Source organism: Mustela lutreola, chromosome 8, assembly GCF_030435805.1.
Source record: "Mustela lutreola isolate mMusLut2 chromosome 8, mMusLut2.pri, whole genome shotgun sequence".
NCBI lineage: Eukaryota > Metazoa > Chordata > Mammalia > Carnivora > Mustelidae > Mustela > Mustela lutreola.
In genome coordinates, this window is record NC_081297.1 from 8,156,966 (window position 1) to 8,171,444 (window position 14,479).

The window sequence follows — 14,479 nt, forward strand, 5'->3', positions numbered from 1 at the left end:
GCTTTAAAAGTTATTCCTCAAATTTTTCAGGTTTTCCTGGTGAATTAGATTCTTTCACTTCTTGACCTTCATTCACTTTCCACCTGACCCTGCACTGTTCCTAGAGTAGGAAAAGGAGGCTTAACCCCCCTGAATCTGCTTTTTGGAGGCGAGGGATCCCAGGGGTTTTTGGTGGATGATGGGGAAAAAGCAGAAAACCAGGTAAATCCTAATGCCCCATCAAGGAAGGAATGGGGGAACGGGCAACACGGTTGCCTACAGGGCAAGTTTCCACGGTCATTTCAGGTACATAGAACAGTGTATGGCTAGAAGGGGTCCTAACTGCTTAAAAGCTGGGAGTGTGGTTTCCAGAGGTGCCAAGATCCTTCCTAGGTGTGGATAGTTATAAAAGGGACCACCATAGAGGAGCACTGGTGACAAGGTGTCTGTGGCCTACTTTCTTATAAGTCTGATCTAATGGCTGTTATCACCTGGTTCTCAATACGCCTTAGGACTGAACAATGGCCCATGATTCACGGTGCGTCCCCTCCTGAATCCTCCTGCCTCCTCTGTGGTTCACGGTCGCCTCCCTCCACCCCACTCCCCATTAGAGAAAACCCATGTCGGATAAAAATCTAGCCTAGTGTTCATAAGCTCTTTTTCTATTGGTGCCAATCTTGAAAAACGAGAATCAGAAGCTGCTAGATGAGAACCCAATGCCTTAGGGAGAGAGATGAGGGAGGGGGGAGGGGCGAGAAGCCAGAAGAAACAGACACCGCTCAGGTGTCCCCCATTTTTCCATATTCAGGAGAGAGCCTGTGGTGTGGAGCTGGAAGGGGTGGTATTGTGATTAAGGGAAAAAACAACAGATAGTACCGGGTGTATGAAAGCAGCTTTGTGCTTAGGTGAAATTTAAAAAAACAAAAACAAAAAACAAAAACAAAAAAAAACCCGAAACAACAAAAAAACCCACAATCAAACAAATGAGTTTACAATGGAGTTTTCCCACCTTTCAAGTCATTGATCCAAGGAATGTAAAAGGCCCACAGTTTGAAGCGAGTAGCACTGAACTACAATTAGAGGTGGTGATCGTGTTAAATAAAAATATGATGCAGGCCAGAAAAAATAATAGGAAATGTAATCACTCACTTCATCAGAAGTTTGCATAATAAATAAACGAAACAGGAAGTGATTAAGGGCAATAGCTCCAAAGGATGTCCCTTGGATGCTGTGTCATAGAAAAAACACAGTCATCCTATGAAAGTTATAAAGTGTATGGTTATAATGACTTACTATAAAGTCATGACTATAGCTCTGTCTATGATTTTCTGTGTATCCACCACAAACTTGTCTCCAAGCCAAGAGTCCCCGGTCCATCCCCACTAACTTCCGGTCTTTCCCGGTCCATCCCCACTAACTTCCGGTCTTTCCAAAGGCAATGACTTATAGCCTCTCCATCCTTATTGCTTCCATCCCAAATGACCGTGAAGGCAGATGCCCGTGACCCTCAGAGACTGAGGTTCTCAGATCCCAGTCCGGCCCTTCGTAGGGGCTGTTGGCTACTCTGGCCTCATTTTCTCATCATGACTCCGCATCATTCTCCAGGAGGTTCTTAGATTGAGAAAAACAGAACCAAGAACACAGAACTTAGCGTATTTGATCTGAGACATTAAGACAGCTTTGAAATCCTAGCCAAGCCTTTTGAAAAACTCAAAAGTTTAACAAAAATGGTAACTTAGGGAAAAAAAAAATCAGCTTCAAATTTTGTCTTGGATGAGACCTTTTGGGGTAACCCCATTGGACAGCAGTTAAAATTTTAATTTTTAGAATGCTTTCCTTTTCCGTCGAGTGAACTACACATAGTGAGGTTAGATTTTTGGCTGGTGCTAGGAGCTGGACAGATTCTGCTTTTTCGTGTGTAGGAGATTGAAAGCTCCCCCCAGCCCTCATTTGCCTTGGGCTTCTCTGTTTCTTGCTGTTCATCCTAGCAGTCCTTACATTAAAAAAAATAATAATAATGTTTTATCTTCCAGCACCGAAGAGATGACTATTCCAATGTGACTTTGTGGACAGGTAAGGGAAAAAAATGAAGAACTCACCTACGAATTCATAAAGGCTACCCAAAGCACAGCTCCCTACAAGGCAGGAAAATAATGCACTATCATCCCGGGGCCATTTTGCACTGTGTTTGTGTTGAGATGTCAGATCGCATTCTTATATTTGGCTCTGCATTTGGGAGGACATTTCAATGTCAGAGGATTTAAGTATAATGTCTCCGAGGGACGTTGCCTTCTTGTGGCTAAGCACATTCACAGATCACACATAATCGAACAATACGGCCTCTTACCAAACAGGAATCTTTCTAGATGCTGTGAAGCAATAATCTGTCCTGTCATCGTTCCCTCAGAGCAATGACTTCCTGTGGCAACTCGATCGTCCTGAAAGGTGTTTTGAACAGTCTGGACCGTGGCGTTCACGTAAGGAGTGCAAGCATTAGCACAATTTAGGAATAACGTGGAAAGAGACAGAGAATGGAATCCAAGCTACAGAAGGACAGGAAGCCATACATCACAACCAGAGTCACGTTGCGACTGTGACACAGTCGGTGGCCTGAACAGGGCCTTCTACAATGCCGTGAGCTGCTGCCAAAAATACTTCAGGAGCCCGAACTTCGAAACTGACTGTAAACTTGTCTTGAACAGCCCCCAGACACCTTGGCCTTTGTTTATAGAAGTCTTTGTTTTCCTCTGACAGCAGTACCAGGAACCTAACATTTTCCTAGTCGAGGATCGTTCTGCATTCATTGTCCCCGCAATGCCAGATTAAGTTGACAGCCTGGCAGCTTGGCTGGAGGAATGAAAGATCCTTTACTGACCATCTTCCGTGTCCTTATTCTCTGCCTATTAAGTTGAATTGAATTCTATTTTTCCTGGCCAGCCTGCTCCCAGGCTTCTCCCTCTAGGAAGTCGCAGAGAGCTGAACCTGGTCTAGGCAACCGGATTGAATTTTGTGGCGAGTCAGGAAGATTTCCTCTGGACGAGAGTTACGGGGGTTCTGCTGGAGGAGGAAGTCACCCGGTACCCATCCCGGCCCTTTTGTGAGCTTGCTGTGTGACTTTTGGTAAGTCATAACCTTTCTGTTTTTAGTTTCCTGCGAAGTGGAGATAAAGCCGTGGTGCTTTCATCCGTCCACCTCAGAGGAGTTTTGTGAAGGTTAGTTAATTAATTGTCAAGACGTTGGCATATAGGATGTGTTAAGGGAATGTCAAATAATGGGTCAAGCCAGGCAAGAGGGAGGAAAAGCGAGCAATTGTGGAATAATTGCTAATTTTTCAGCATCTTCCAGTTTCTGGGGCAGTTGTCAGGCAAAGTTCCCAGATGTGATCCCCGTAAAACACATTTAGACATCAGGAGAGTTATTTCTAGCTTCATTTCCTTCTAGAGGATTCTATGTGGGAGTCTGTTTGATTAATAATTGTCTTTGAACCCAGGTAAAGTAGAACAAATTTTGGAGTGGCTTTTACCTAGAAATGTGAGCTTCATTGGACCATATCTTTAAGGATATTTTCCAGTGATAACCCCGCAGAGGAAAAGATGAAGCACTTTCCTTGAGAATCTGATGGCCCTGGCCAGGCTGGTGAAGGCTGGAGGAGTTGAAGGCTTAGGATAGTAAAAGCTACCACTTTCCAAGCACTTAATATACTCTAGGAACTTTCCATACATGGTCTTTTTTGTCCAAATGATGGCTTCTGGCCCCTAATTCCTCTCTCCCTGTATTTCTGTGGCTGTCAACATATACCTCTCCAAGACCGTAGCCACGGGTAGTGACGTGTGTGGTCATGGCCTTGAGAGGCAGGCACTGGGTTGTAGTGCTCAGACCTGTGAACCATCCTGACCACATCAGTGTCAGGCCCCGAGCAGCTGTGCTAACTGATAATGGACTTGAAACAAAGAATCAAGCATGAAGTTCAACTTGAATGGCCAAACTATCAGAGGCCAAGTGGTTCTAGAACCTCATGAGAAGAGAGCCATGGATTGGCCTATATATTTCAGTTTTGAGCATTTGACTCTTCTTCAAACTGGAGATGTATGGGGGGAAGGGGAGGAGAGGCGGTGGACAAAATTATAGGGCAGCCAGAGCAATTGGTATTTCATTGGTAGATTTGGTGGAATCAGAAAAAAAGGTAAGAAAAAAAAGTGTGTGTGTGTGTATGTGTGTGCGCGTGCGCACGTGCGAGCATGTGTGTGTCTGTGTTGATGAGGGCATGTGATACCCAGACTGCCATCCACAACAAGAAAATAATTTTCTCCACCAAATGAGGGGAATAAAGGCAGTTTGGAGAAGATGCATTAGGGCAGGTCCATGCCGTCCAGTCCTATCACGTCGGTTTGAAGAACACCAAGTGAATCGTTGCACAACATGAAAGTTGGTGTATTTTTGGACACGGGGAGAAGGAACACACCAGACCATGAGGTTTTCTTCCTTGAACAAACACTATCTCTTCGAGGCACCCAGGAGGAGGAGGAGGCCTGGCTCCCCGAGTTGGCCGTGTGGGTGGAAGACATCTAGAACTCAAAGCTCAAACAAAAATAACAACAAAACGCACACTCGCCATTTCTTCTTGTCACACACGTGTTGTGGAAAATGTCCGGGCGGGGGCTGTGAGTCGAGATAGTCATGTGGGAGTTGGAGCCGCCTGGATTGTGAGGTTGGAGGCCAGTGTAGGTAACTTAGCCAGAAAGCGGCACACACGCCCGTCTATTTATAGCTCCCCGTGGTGAAAAGTAAAACCAAACTGCAGCTTTCTACCTGCTGTTCCCAACTGAAGCGAACGCGAAACGGATAAGACCTCCTTTTGGTCGCCTTTGTAGTTTCAACTGCCACACACACAAAAGTGATGACTTAGGTTGTCTTCTTCCCAACCCCCTTGAACAGCTGAGGAAGTCAGGCGGCCCCTCCAACGCCCCGTCTCCCCCTGCCAGGTCCGGAGAGAAGGCGTCTGTTCCATGGCCAGCCCCGTGAAACGCTGGAGTTTTGTGTTTTAGGGCAAATTGTACTCCCTCTTTCAGTGAATTTACTTTTTCCATTTCCGAGTCTTCTCTTTGAAATTCCTCCCAGTTAGGGCCAAAACACTAACTACAATGCATCTTCCAGAAGATCTTTTTTCCCCCTCCAGCTTGTGTGAGACACACACATGCAACACACGCACACACACTCACACACCAAAGTGTAATTCTTCACCGAAGAGCCACAGACAAATCTAGTGGAGAGGTCAGCACCACACCTTACACACCAGACCTCACTATTGGCCCGATGAAGCCAGCCCCTTCCTGAAGCTCACATGCCTTTGGCCTTCCTGGATCCGGGCAGCCCGGCCTAAATGCCCTTGGCATGGGCACAAGGTCAAATGCTCTGCTTTCTTAAAGAGGGCTGCGCGCCCCAGGCCCTGTTAGAAACTGGTGACAAGGGGCTTCTGATGATCATTTTAAAAAGAAACAGCTCCCGGGAGTCAGGCCGCTGGGCGGTGGAGGTGGGGTGGGGTGGGGTGGGGTGGCATCGCCCCCTAACCGCGTGGTCCCCGCGGGGCGGGGGGGGGGGAGCGGGGGGGGGGCTGGCAGCGCCCCAGGAGCGCAGGGTAAGCAGGAAGCTGCGGCGAGGCCGAGTCGCTGAAAAGCTACTGGAGCTAATAGATTGTGGTCATGAGGAGAGCGGCAGCATCTCGGTAGTGATGGGAACACTCAAAAGCATCGTCAAAACAGTTGCAGAAACCTGCTGAGCTCTGCACTCCTGAGCCGCGGCCTGCTGCAGCCCGCTTGGAGCGTGCTGGAAGCCGCAGGCTGGGCTCCGCTGCAGCCCCGGGGCCCGCGCTCCCAGCTCCGTCCTGCCCCGGCCTGGGGCGCACCGAGCGCCGGGCCCCGCGGGGTGCCGCCCCCACGCGCCGCGCCCCGCTCCCGCGCGCCGCAGCCCCGCTGCACGGCCGCCGCCCCCGCGGACGCGGCCCGAAGGTGCCCCCGCAGAAGGACTCGCTTCTGCAGCTCTCGGCCTCGCGCCGGGCCGCAGGGGGACGTCTCTTTGCACCTCCGCACTGTGGGTGCGGGAATGGGGAGGGAAGCCTCAAGTCCGGAGGTGGTCTCCTTTTTTTCTGAAAAAAAAAAAAAAAAAAAAAAAAAAAAAAGGATAGAAGGCAGTCAGCCGAGTTCCAGTGTGTGAGTTTGAATTTCTGCGCCGAGATCTCTACCTACAGTAAAATCGCCTGCTTCTTAACAGCTGGAGAGGGCCTTAGCGACCCCCTGGTCCAGACTCGTTCGGGTTATAGAGTACCGGCGGGGTCCCCGACAGGTGCACTCGCCAGGGGCCGGGGCTGGGCTCCCCGCGGCTGCAGGGAATCTTCATCCTTTCTGCTCCTGCTTCTCCAGCACTTCCCGGACCGGCCATTCTCACGGCCATGGCCACGGAGCCGTGGGAAAACGGGCAGGGGGTGGGGGGTGGGGGTGCTGTCCTCCTCCGGTTTACCGAGGGCCAGACTCTGTTTTCCCGGCTTTGCCCAGTCCCGCAGCTCCCCTGCCAGCCTGTAAGGTGTGTGAGGTCATGATCCACACTTCGCAAGGAGGAGGCGGAGGCACAGGAAGGACGTGGCAAAGCTTGGATTCACATTCTGACCGTCTGACTCAGGAGCTCCTGCTCTTGGCCATGCCTCAACCTGGCGTTTCTGGGTCTCTGTGGGGTGTGTCAGTGTGTGTGTTCATTCTTACAGCGACATTCCAATACAGGCCTCTTAAAACTGGGTCCAAACTCTTCACATAGTGGGATACCACCTCACGTGCCCTGAAGATGAAAATCGGTATGGAAAAGGGTAGACGTCTTCCGCTAGTTGCTTCTTATTGGAAATGTATCCTCAAGGCCCCATCGTCACTGCACAGGTGTATGGTGGCCTTCAAGGGAGTGTTCCCGTCACCTGCCTCCTCGGAGCCCCAGCACAGCCCTGGGAGACGGCCGGCCCTGCCTCTTCTGTCACTCAGCAAAGCTGGGAGCCCTGCCAGCACCTTCTACCCCCCAAGTCGGGAGGCTCATCTCCTGGTGGGAACACAGGTTGGTCAGTTCAGAGAGAAACAAACTGGTCCTTCACGGATGAGGGAAGAAGGGGACTGGCCAGGATGGAGGCTGTGAGGTATTTAACGGGTGAGGACGGTGCATTGTTATCTCACAGTCAGTTCCCAGTGCTTTTCTTTAACCCCCGCTAAAATAATTTTTAAAATGTACCCCGTTGGAGATTTATGAAGATTCCTTGTTGTGGAAGGTGACCAAAAGGAAGGACTCTTCTCAGGCCATGTCCGACGGATGACTTCTTGCCTACACAGAACTGGAGAGTTTTGGCGAGAAGGGCCAGCGTGAGCCTGATGGTGCTTTCCTACATTTAAACAGACTTACCGACGACATGTGGTAGGAAAATGATGAGATTGGTTCCCTCGTTCAAAAAACTCCGATGCCAAACTACAAGCAACCATCAGCTTCCTGGAAATGTATCTGTTAACTTCTGCACGGATGAGTTGTGAACGGCCCTGCCTGCCTTCCTCTCTCTCTGCCTTCCTGCCCATTATCCTCTCTCACACATCTTAGGACCACGGCAGAAAAAAAATGAAAACGTTTGATGGTCTTTCCTTTGTTTTTCCCCATCCAACGTAAAAAGAGCTTTATTAAATCTCATGGGGGTGAAAATGAGTTCTTAGGACTATTTTATTGAAAAAGGGAACATCAGTGAAAAATGTAAATGTCCTTTTAGCCACTGGAACTATTCCTGTCAGGCGTGGGCCAGAGATGGAGAAATAAAGTCAGAAACCTCTTGTTCTAAAAGGGAAGCGGGGAGCACACAGCTTATTCATCTCATGTATTAATGGCCCACAGGGGACGCGTCGCCTACAGACCAGATTCGGGCGTGATGGTCTTCCGGTAATGGTACATTGGACGCATGATGGGGAGATAATCTAGGTTCGGTCTCTGACCGACTAGGTCTGCATTCTCCGATTTCTGCTGGGCGTCCCCAGTGTTGACTTTTAGTTATAGTGCAAGTGTAGAAATAGCTCCACCTGTGACCTCACGGCAGAAAACCATACCTCTTAGAGAACCATCTAGAATACTTCAGAGCAACAAGAGCTATGGCCTTTGACATTAAGTAAACAGACTAAACAAGCTTTTCCTTGTGTGAATTTGACTTCAGATTTCTTTCTGAATGCTTCAAACTAACTGAGCCAAGTTCTCAAAACACGAATGCCCCCAAGTACCTTCAAATAGGTTTCCTCGTTTTATTTACTGCACTTATCCCTGGTTCAAGTAATTTCGGGTTTTTGTGTGTGATAAAAAAACACACAACATGAGATTTACCTTCCTAACGAATTTTTAAATGTACAATACAGTATTATTCACCATAAGCATGATTCCGTACAGCAGTTATCCGAAACTTTTTCATCTTTCGTAACTGAAACTTTATACCCACTGAATGGCAAGCACCCATTTCCTCTTGCCCCCAGACCCTGGCAGCCACCATTTTTGCTTTTATGGATCTGATTACGTTAGATACCTCATGGCAAACAGTATGGAGATTTCTCAAGAAATTAGATACTGAACTACCATCTGGTCCAACAATCCTCACTTCTTGGGCACAAGTGATTCAACATCTTTATTTTTTAACCCTCTGATAAAAAATTGTGTTCACTTTCAGTGTCTTTGGAGTGACCTATTGGGCCAAGCTGATGGGTCCATTCATAGGGAAGTAAATAGTTTCATGGCTTGGACTCTAAGATGTAAAACTCCCTTTAAATCCTTTTATGAGAGGTTTCTTTTAATGGGAAAGGAAAGTACTGTTTCATCATGAACACGTTACAACACAACACACGAGAGACTGGGAAATAATGAGGGAATGTCTGTGGTCTGGCTCCTCACGGAGGAAAAACGAACCAGAAATCAAACGTTAAAACCTTATACTATTTTCAGCGTCATTCAACAATGATTTCAGTAGGTTTTTGATGGATTTGTAAGTGATGTCTCCGGGTAGCCCATCCGTATGTATTAAACATCACGCACAACAGGTCTGTTTTGAGGAGGGAATGGCCCTCAGGTTCATCACCCTAGAGAATTTTTTAAACATTTATTTAAACAGAAAGACTCTCCCTCCTCCTCTTCCTTTGAAGAGAAAAAAAAAAAAGTATGAGTCCCATTTGTGGGAGTAAAGAAAAAGGCATTTTATTTTCCCCTTTCGGACCATTTTCCACAGATAAAAATGGAATATTTACCTTAGCCTAAACACCTGGCTTGCCACAATCATATTAACACTCATCACCTTTACATTTTTGTTTCTTATGGGTATCGTGTCAGGAAGAGAGACTTAGCTTTTGCTGGTGCTTTCCATTTGTAAGTTTTCTCTTTAATTTCCTTAGAGTCATTTTCAGAGTCATAAATTACTCTTCGACCCTTTCCTGCTCATCTGCTACTCTCTGTTCAGAACCTATGTCTCCTTCAATAGCACGTAACAGTTTCTGGTCTGGGTTCTTGTCCCTTTCAGCTGCTAACCAGCCATGTGGCCGTGGACGCATCGTTGTCTCCTTCTGGGTCTCTGTTTTTTTCATTTCTGATGGGTGTTAGGCTAGAAGGACAATGTCTAAGTTCCTTTGAAGTCTCAAAGTTGTTAGGATGTTGGTGGGGCCAGGCCTTCACTAGAGCTGCTTGACCATCTGCACCATGGTACCAAGGACACGGCATCATGAGATCTTTGCTTCAACAGCTGGAACTCCTGGGTAAGTTTGCTGGAGAAAAACTTAGAGAGGGACATGACTCATGGATTTCTGGAGAGAAGAATTCAATCTTAACTCTTCAAGCTTGAGACAGTCTCTTCACACCATCACTTAAAGCAAGTAGTTCCCACCTTCGATTTTCTCTAAGTTTGTAACAGTAGCAATCATGTTCCATTCTAGATGCGTCTAAGTCAAAACACAAGTCAAAACACGCTGAAGGGACAATCCCTTAGGCAGCGCTAGCATTTGAGAATCCTCTCCTTAATTAAAAAGGTGCTCACAAACATGGTACATCACCACGATCCATCCAGGGACTCTCTTGTGTCATTTCTCAGTCCCCCAGAGGTCACTGTACCCTTGGATGGCCAGAATGGGGAGCACAAGTGAAAATGATTTTTGACCTGTATCAATGTAGTCACAGCTGTTTTCCTAAAAACCTCCCAGAAGGGCTATGGTTCCCCTTTGTTTGGGGAGGAGCGTGGGGGATCGTGATGGGAGGGGGAGGAGAGAGGCAATTCACTGTTTTTATGAAGCTTTAGCTTATGAAGTTATCATAGCAATGAATTCTGTAGTACTCTGTGAAAGTGAATGGAAAGTTTTGCATCTTGGAGAGAGATCGGTTAGTATTTGGGAAACGATTGGACAAAATTCAGTTCAGAGACCCTTCTGGGGGAAAGAAGATAGTGTCAGGGATACAGTGAAGTTTGATTAATTCCTTAGTCTAAAGAAAAGCCTACCTGCTAGCATGCCATTAAGGTGGAAACTTAGATAACTTCCGGATGCAGCTGGTTTGACATTTCTTTGGGATTGGAGGTGTGATTAAATCCACACACGGTTTCACTTTGTTTTGAAACAGCATGGCAGTGTGGAAAAAGCGTGGGCTTTGGCTCTGAATTTACACGGTTCTCTCCAAGACTCATCTTCTATCTTCTCTTGTAAAATGGATGTAGGACTTAACTGCACATGGTGGCTGTGAGAATTGGGTTGTTAGCAGATGTCCCTGCTCAAAATATGTCATTCTCCTCCACTCTGCCTTTAAGTGGGAAAGGAGCTTGGGCAAAATATCTAGGGACTGGACATCTGGCGATTTGATATTCTCATTTTGTCTCTGCTGGTCACTTTGTTTGGGACCTTGTTCTCCAGTGTTGCAGCAGAAAGGAAAGAATGGGCCAGACTGATGGCATGGTAAGTGACGGTCCCTAACCTCAGATGGACTGTCACCGTTCTGCCACCTGGTTATGTTTCCTGGGTCAGGTTGTTGTCCCACGTCTCGTAATAATTATTTCAAGTCTTCTTCCCTCTTAGAGGGGACACCCAGTGCTCATTACATCACGTGCCCTCTTGCTCTGTCAGCCTTGCTCTCCCCGCCCCATCTCTAGCTGCTCCTTCTCCTCAACTGGTAACCTTGATCCCTGCTTCATAGATACGGCGGAAGCTATCAATGGCAATTTCTCCATTGTCCTGGTACCCAAAGGTGAAAAGTTCCTCTACTTGCATTTATTTGTCTTCCTTCCCTCCAGTTCAACAGATTTTAGCCCATTTTCCAGCTAAAACGAACCTCCCCAACTTTGCTTTGTATCCCATGCCCTTGCATCTTCTTGGGAAACTTCTACTATTGATGATCCCTGCTTTCTCCTATATGTTCAACATCTTCCCCTCTAACAGGATCTGACGTTGAATTATACTCAGTTCTCCAAAAATTCACCATCACTTAAAAAAATTATTTTATTTAAATTCAATTAATTAACATATAATGTATTATTAGTTTCAGAAGTTCAGTGATTCATTAGTTGCATAGAACATCTAGTGCCCATGACATCACATGCCCTCCTTAATGCCCATCACTTCACCCACCTCCTCTCAAGCAACCCTCAATTTGTTTCCTAGAGTTAAGGGTCTCTTATGGTTTGTCTCCATTTCTGATTTCCTCTTGTTTTATTTTTTCCCTCCCATTCCCCTATGATCCTCCATTTTGTTTCTTAATTTCCACATATGAGTAAAATCATGATCATTGTCTTTCTTTAACTGATTTATTTTGCTTAGCATAATATCTTCTCATTCCATCCACGTCATTGCAAATGGTAAGATTTCATCTTTTTTTGGTGGCTGAGTAATATCCCATTATGTATATATGTACCACATCTTTGTTATCGATTCACCTGTTGTTGGACCTCTTGGCTCTTTTCATAGTTTGGCAATTGTGGATATTGCTGCTATAAACTTTGTGATGTAGGTGCCCCTTCGGATCACTACATATGTATCCTTTGGGTAAATACCCAGTAGTGCAATTGCTGAGTCCTAGGGTAGCTCTATTTTCAACTTTTTGAGGAACCTTCATACTGTATTCCAGAGTGGCTGCACCAGCTTGCATTCCCACCAACAGTGTAAGCATGTTCTCCTTTCTCTGCATTCTTGTCAACATTTGTTGTTTCCTTATTTGTTCATTTCAGCCATTCTGACTGGTGTGAGGTGGTATCTCATTGTGGTTTTGATTTGTGTTTCCCTAATGCTGAGGGGTGCTAAGCAGTTTTTCCTGTGTCTGTTGACCATTTGGATGTCTTCTTTGGAGAAATGTCTGTTCCTGTCTTCTGCCCATTTCTTGACTGGATTTTTTGGTTTTTGGGTGTTGAGTTTGATAAGTTCTTTATAGATCTTTGATACTATCCCTTTATCTGATAAGACATTCACAAATATCTTCTCCCATTCTGTCAGTTGTCTTTTGGTTTTGCCAATTGTTTCCTTTGCTGGGCAAAAACTTTTTATCTTCATGAAGTCTCAATAGTTCACTTTTTCCTTTGTTTCACTGGCCTTTAGAGCTGTGTCAAGGAAGAAGTTGCTGCGGCTGAGGTTGAAAAGGTTGCTGCCTGTGTTCTCCTCTAGCATTTTGAAGGATTCCTGTCTGACATTTAGGTCTTTCATCCATTTGGAGTCTATTTTTGTGTATGGTGCAAGAAAGTGGTTCAGTTTCATTCTTCTACCCATAGCTGTCCAATCTTCCCAGCACAATTTGTTGAAAAGACTGTCTTTTTTCTATTAGATATTCTTTCCTGCTTTGTTGAAGATTAGTTGACCATAGAGTTGAGGGTCTATTTCCGGGCTCTCTGTTCTGTTCCATTGATCTATGTGTCTGTTTTTGTGCCAGTACCATACTGCCCTGATGATTATAGCTTTGTAATACAAAAATTCACCATCACTTCTTTCTCTTCCACCTACTTCTTTTAAAGTGTTCCTTATACTCAATGTCCATGGATCCTCACCTTCTCTCCATCTCCTCAAACAACTCATCATTTCACTGAGTAAGCTTTCCCTAAAACACTTTGCCAGTGATATTCATGTTGCTAAAGCCAACGGTCACTTTTCTGTCTCCTCTACCTGAATATTCCAAAGGTGCATCTAACACCACATGTCCAAAACTGAACCCTGGTCTTCTCCCCCAGACCTGCTTCTCTCCTGAACTTACTTGTTCTTAGCATATGGCACCAGTTTCCCTTAATTCTTCTCCTTCCCTCACTCTTGCATATGGAATGATCCATACTTTTGATCTCACCTTCCTAATATCTTTGGATCCATCCACTTTTTCCGTCTCCACAGCCACCTTACTATCTCATCACCTCCACCAGAAACTTTTATAATGTCCCCTAACTGGACTCTGTGCAGTCTCCAAGCTATTTTCAACAGTGGAGCTAAAGTGGCCTTTCTGATATATGTTTCAACATGATACCCTCTTGCGTAATGCACAAAACCAAAACGAAAGTTGGTTACCACTGCTCTTAGCTTTGGTTGTTCATGTTAGTGTGATTATTGGATTTCTTTGGACAATATTATTCCCTAAGAGTGGGGTGTTCATGAGTCTTGGGCTCATCACTGAATCTCCATGAAAGAATACATAAATGAATGAATAATATAGTTCATGAAAACTGTACACATTCTTAGAACAAAAAGAGAAGAGGGAATAGAAACATCCGCTTAGGACTGTTTTATTAAAATGGAGAAATTGCCCTCCTGTCATAAGGCAACTAGCTCCTACCACAAATCCATGTTTCCCTGGTAATATGGTGTGATGGTTGAGGGGGGCTATTGCTTTGCCAGAGGTTACATTTCCTAGACCCCTTGCATCAGCTGTGGCTCATACAGTGAATTCTTGGAAATGAGATTCCAGTGGCAGTTTCATGTTTGATTTCCAGGGCAAAGATTTTTGGAAGCAGCTGCCTCTTTTTCCCTTGCCAATAGCTGGAAAAGGAGAACTTTGGATGCCAGGGAAAGGTTGAGCCACAGAACTGAAGCAACATGACTTTCCAAACTACCCCAAGGAGGAAAGATGCCCACTAAGCAATGACACTACACTGTACTGATGATGACATGAGTAAGAACTGATCAACTCTTGTGAGGAAGTGGGATAGAAATCTGGCCCTCTACTTGTTTTTGTAAATAAAGTTCTATTGGAACACACAGTGTGCCCATTTGTTTATTGTCTATGGTTGATTTTGCACTATGAAAGTAAAGTGTTTGCCACAGAGACCCTATCACCCTCAGTGACTACAATATTTACCATCTGGTCCTTTATCCAAAAAATTGGCCAGTACCTGGTGTGTTGTATTAGGTGATTGTAATTCGGGGCTTAATTGTTATAGCAAGAAGCCTTGCCCTAACTAATATATTTTCCTAAGCATAAATATTATCCCTTTAATTAATTGACACATTCTTTCAAAAGTATT

At 45.6% G+C, this 14,479-nt stretch overlaps 1 long non-coding RNA gene across 1 annotated transcript in view; it reads left to right on the top strand.

The window, feature by feature from the left end:
• Window positions 1-14,169, top strand: part of LOC131838091 (uncharacterized) — an 85,824-nt gene extending 71,655 nt beyond the window's left edge. The window contains exons 4-5 of the long non-coding RNA XR_009356468.1: window positions 2,013-3,099; window positions 13,949-14,169. This is a non-coding gene — a long non-coding RNA (uncharacterized LOC131838091). The remainder of the gene's footprint in view (window positions 1-2,012; window positions 3,100-13,948) is intronic.
• The last annotated feature ends 310 nt before the right edge of the window (window positions 14,170-14,479 follow it).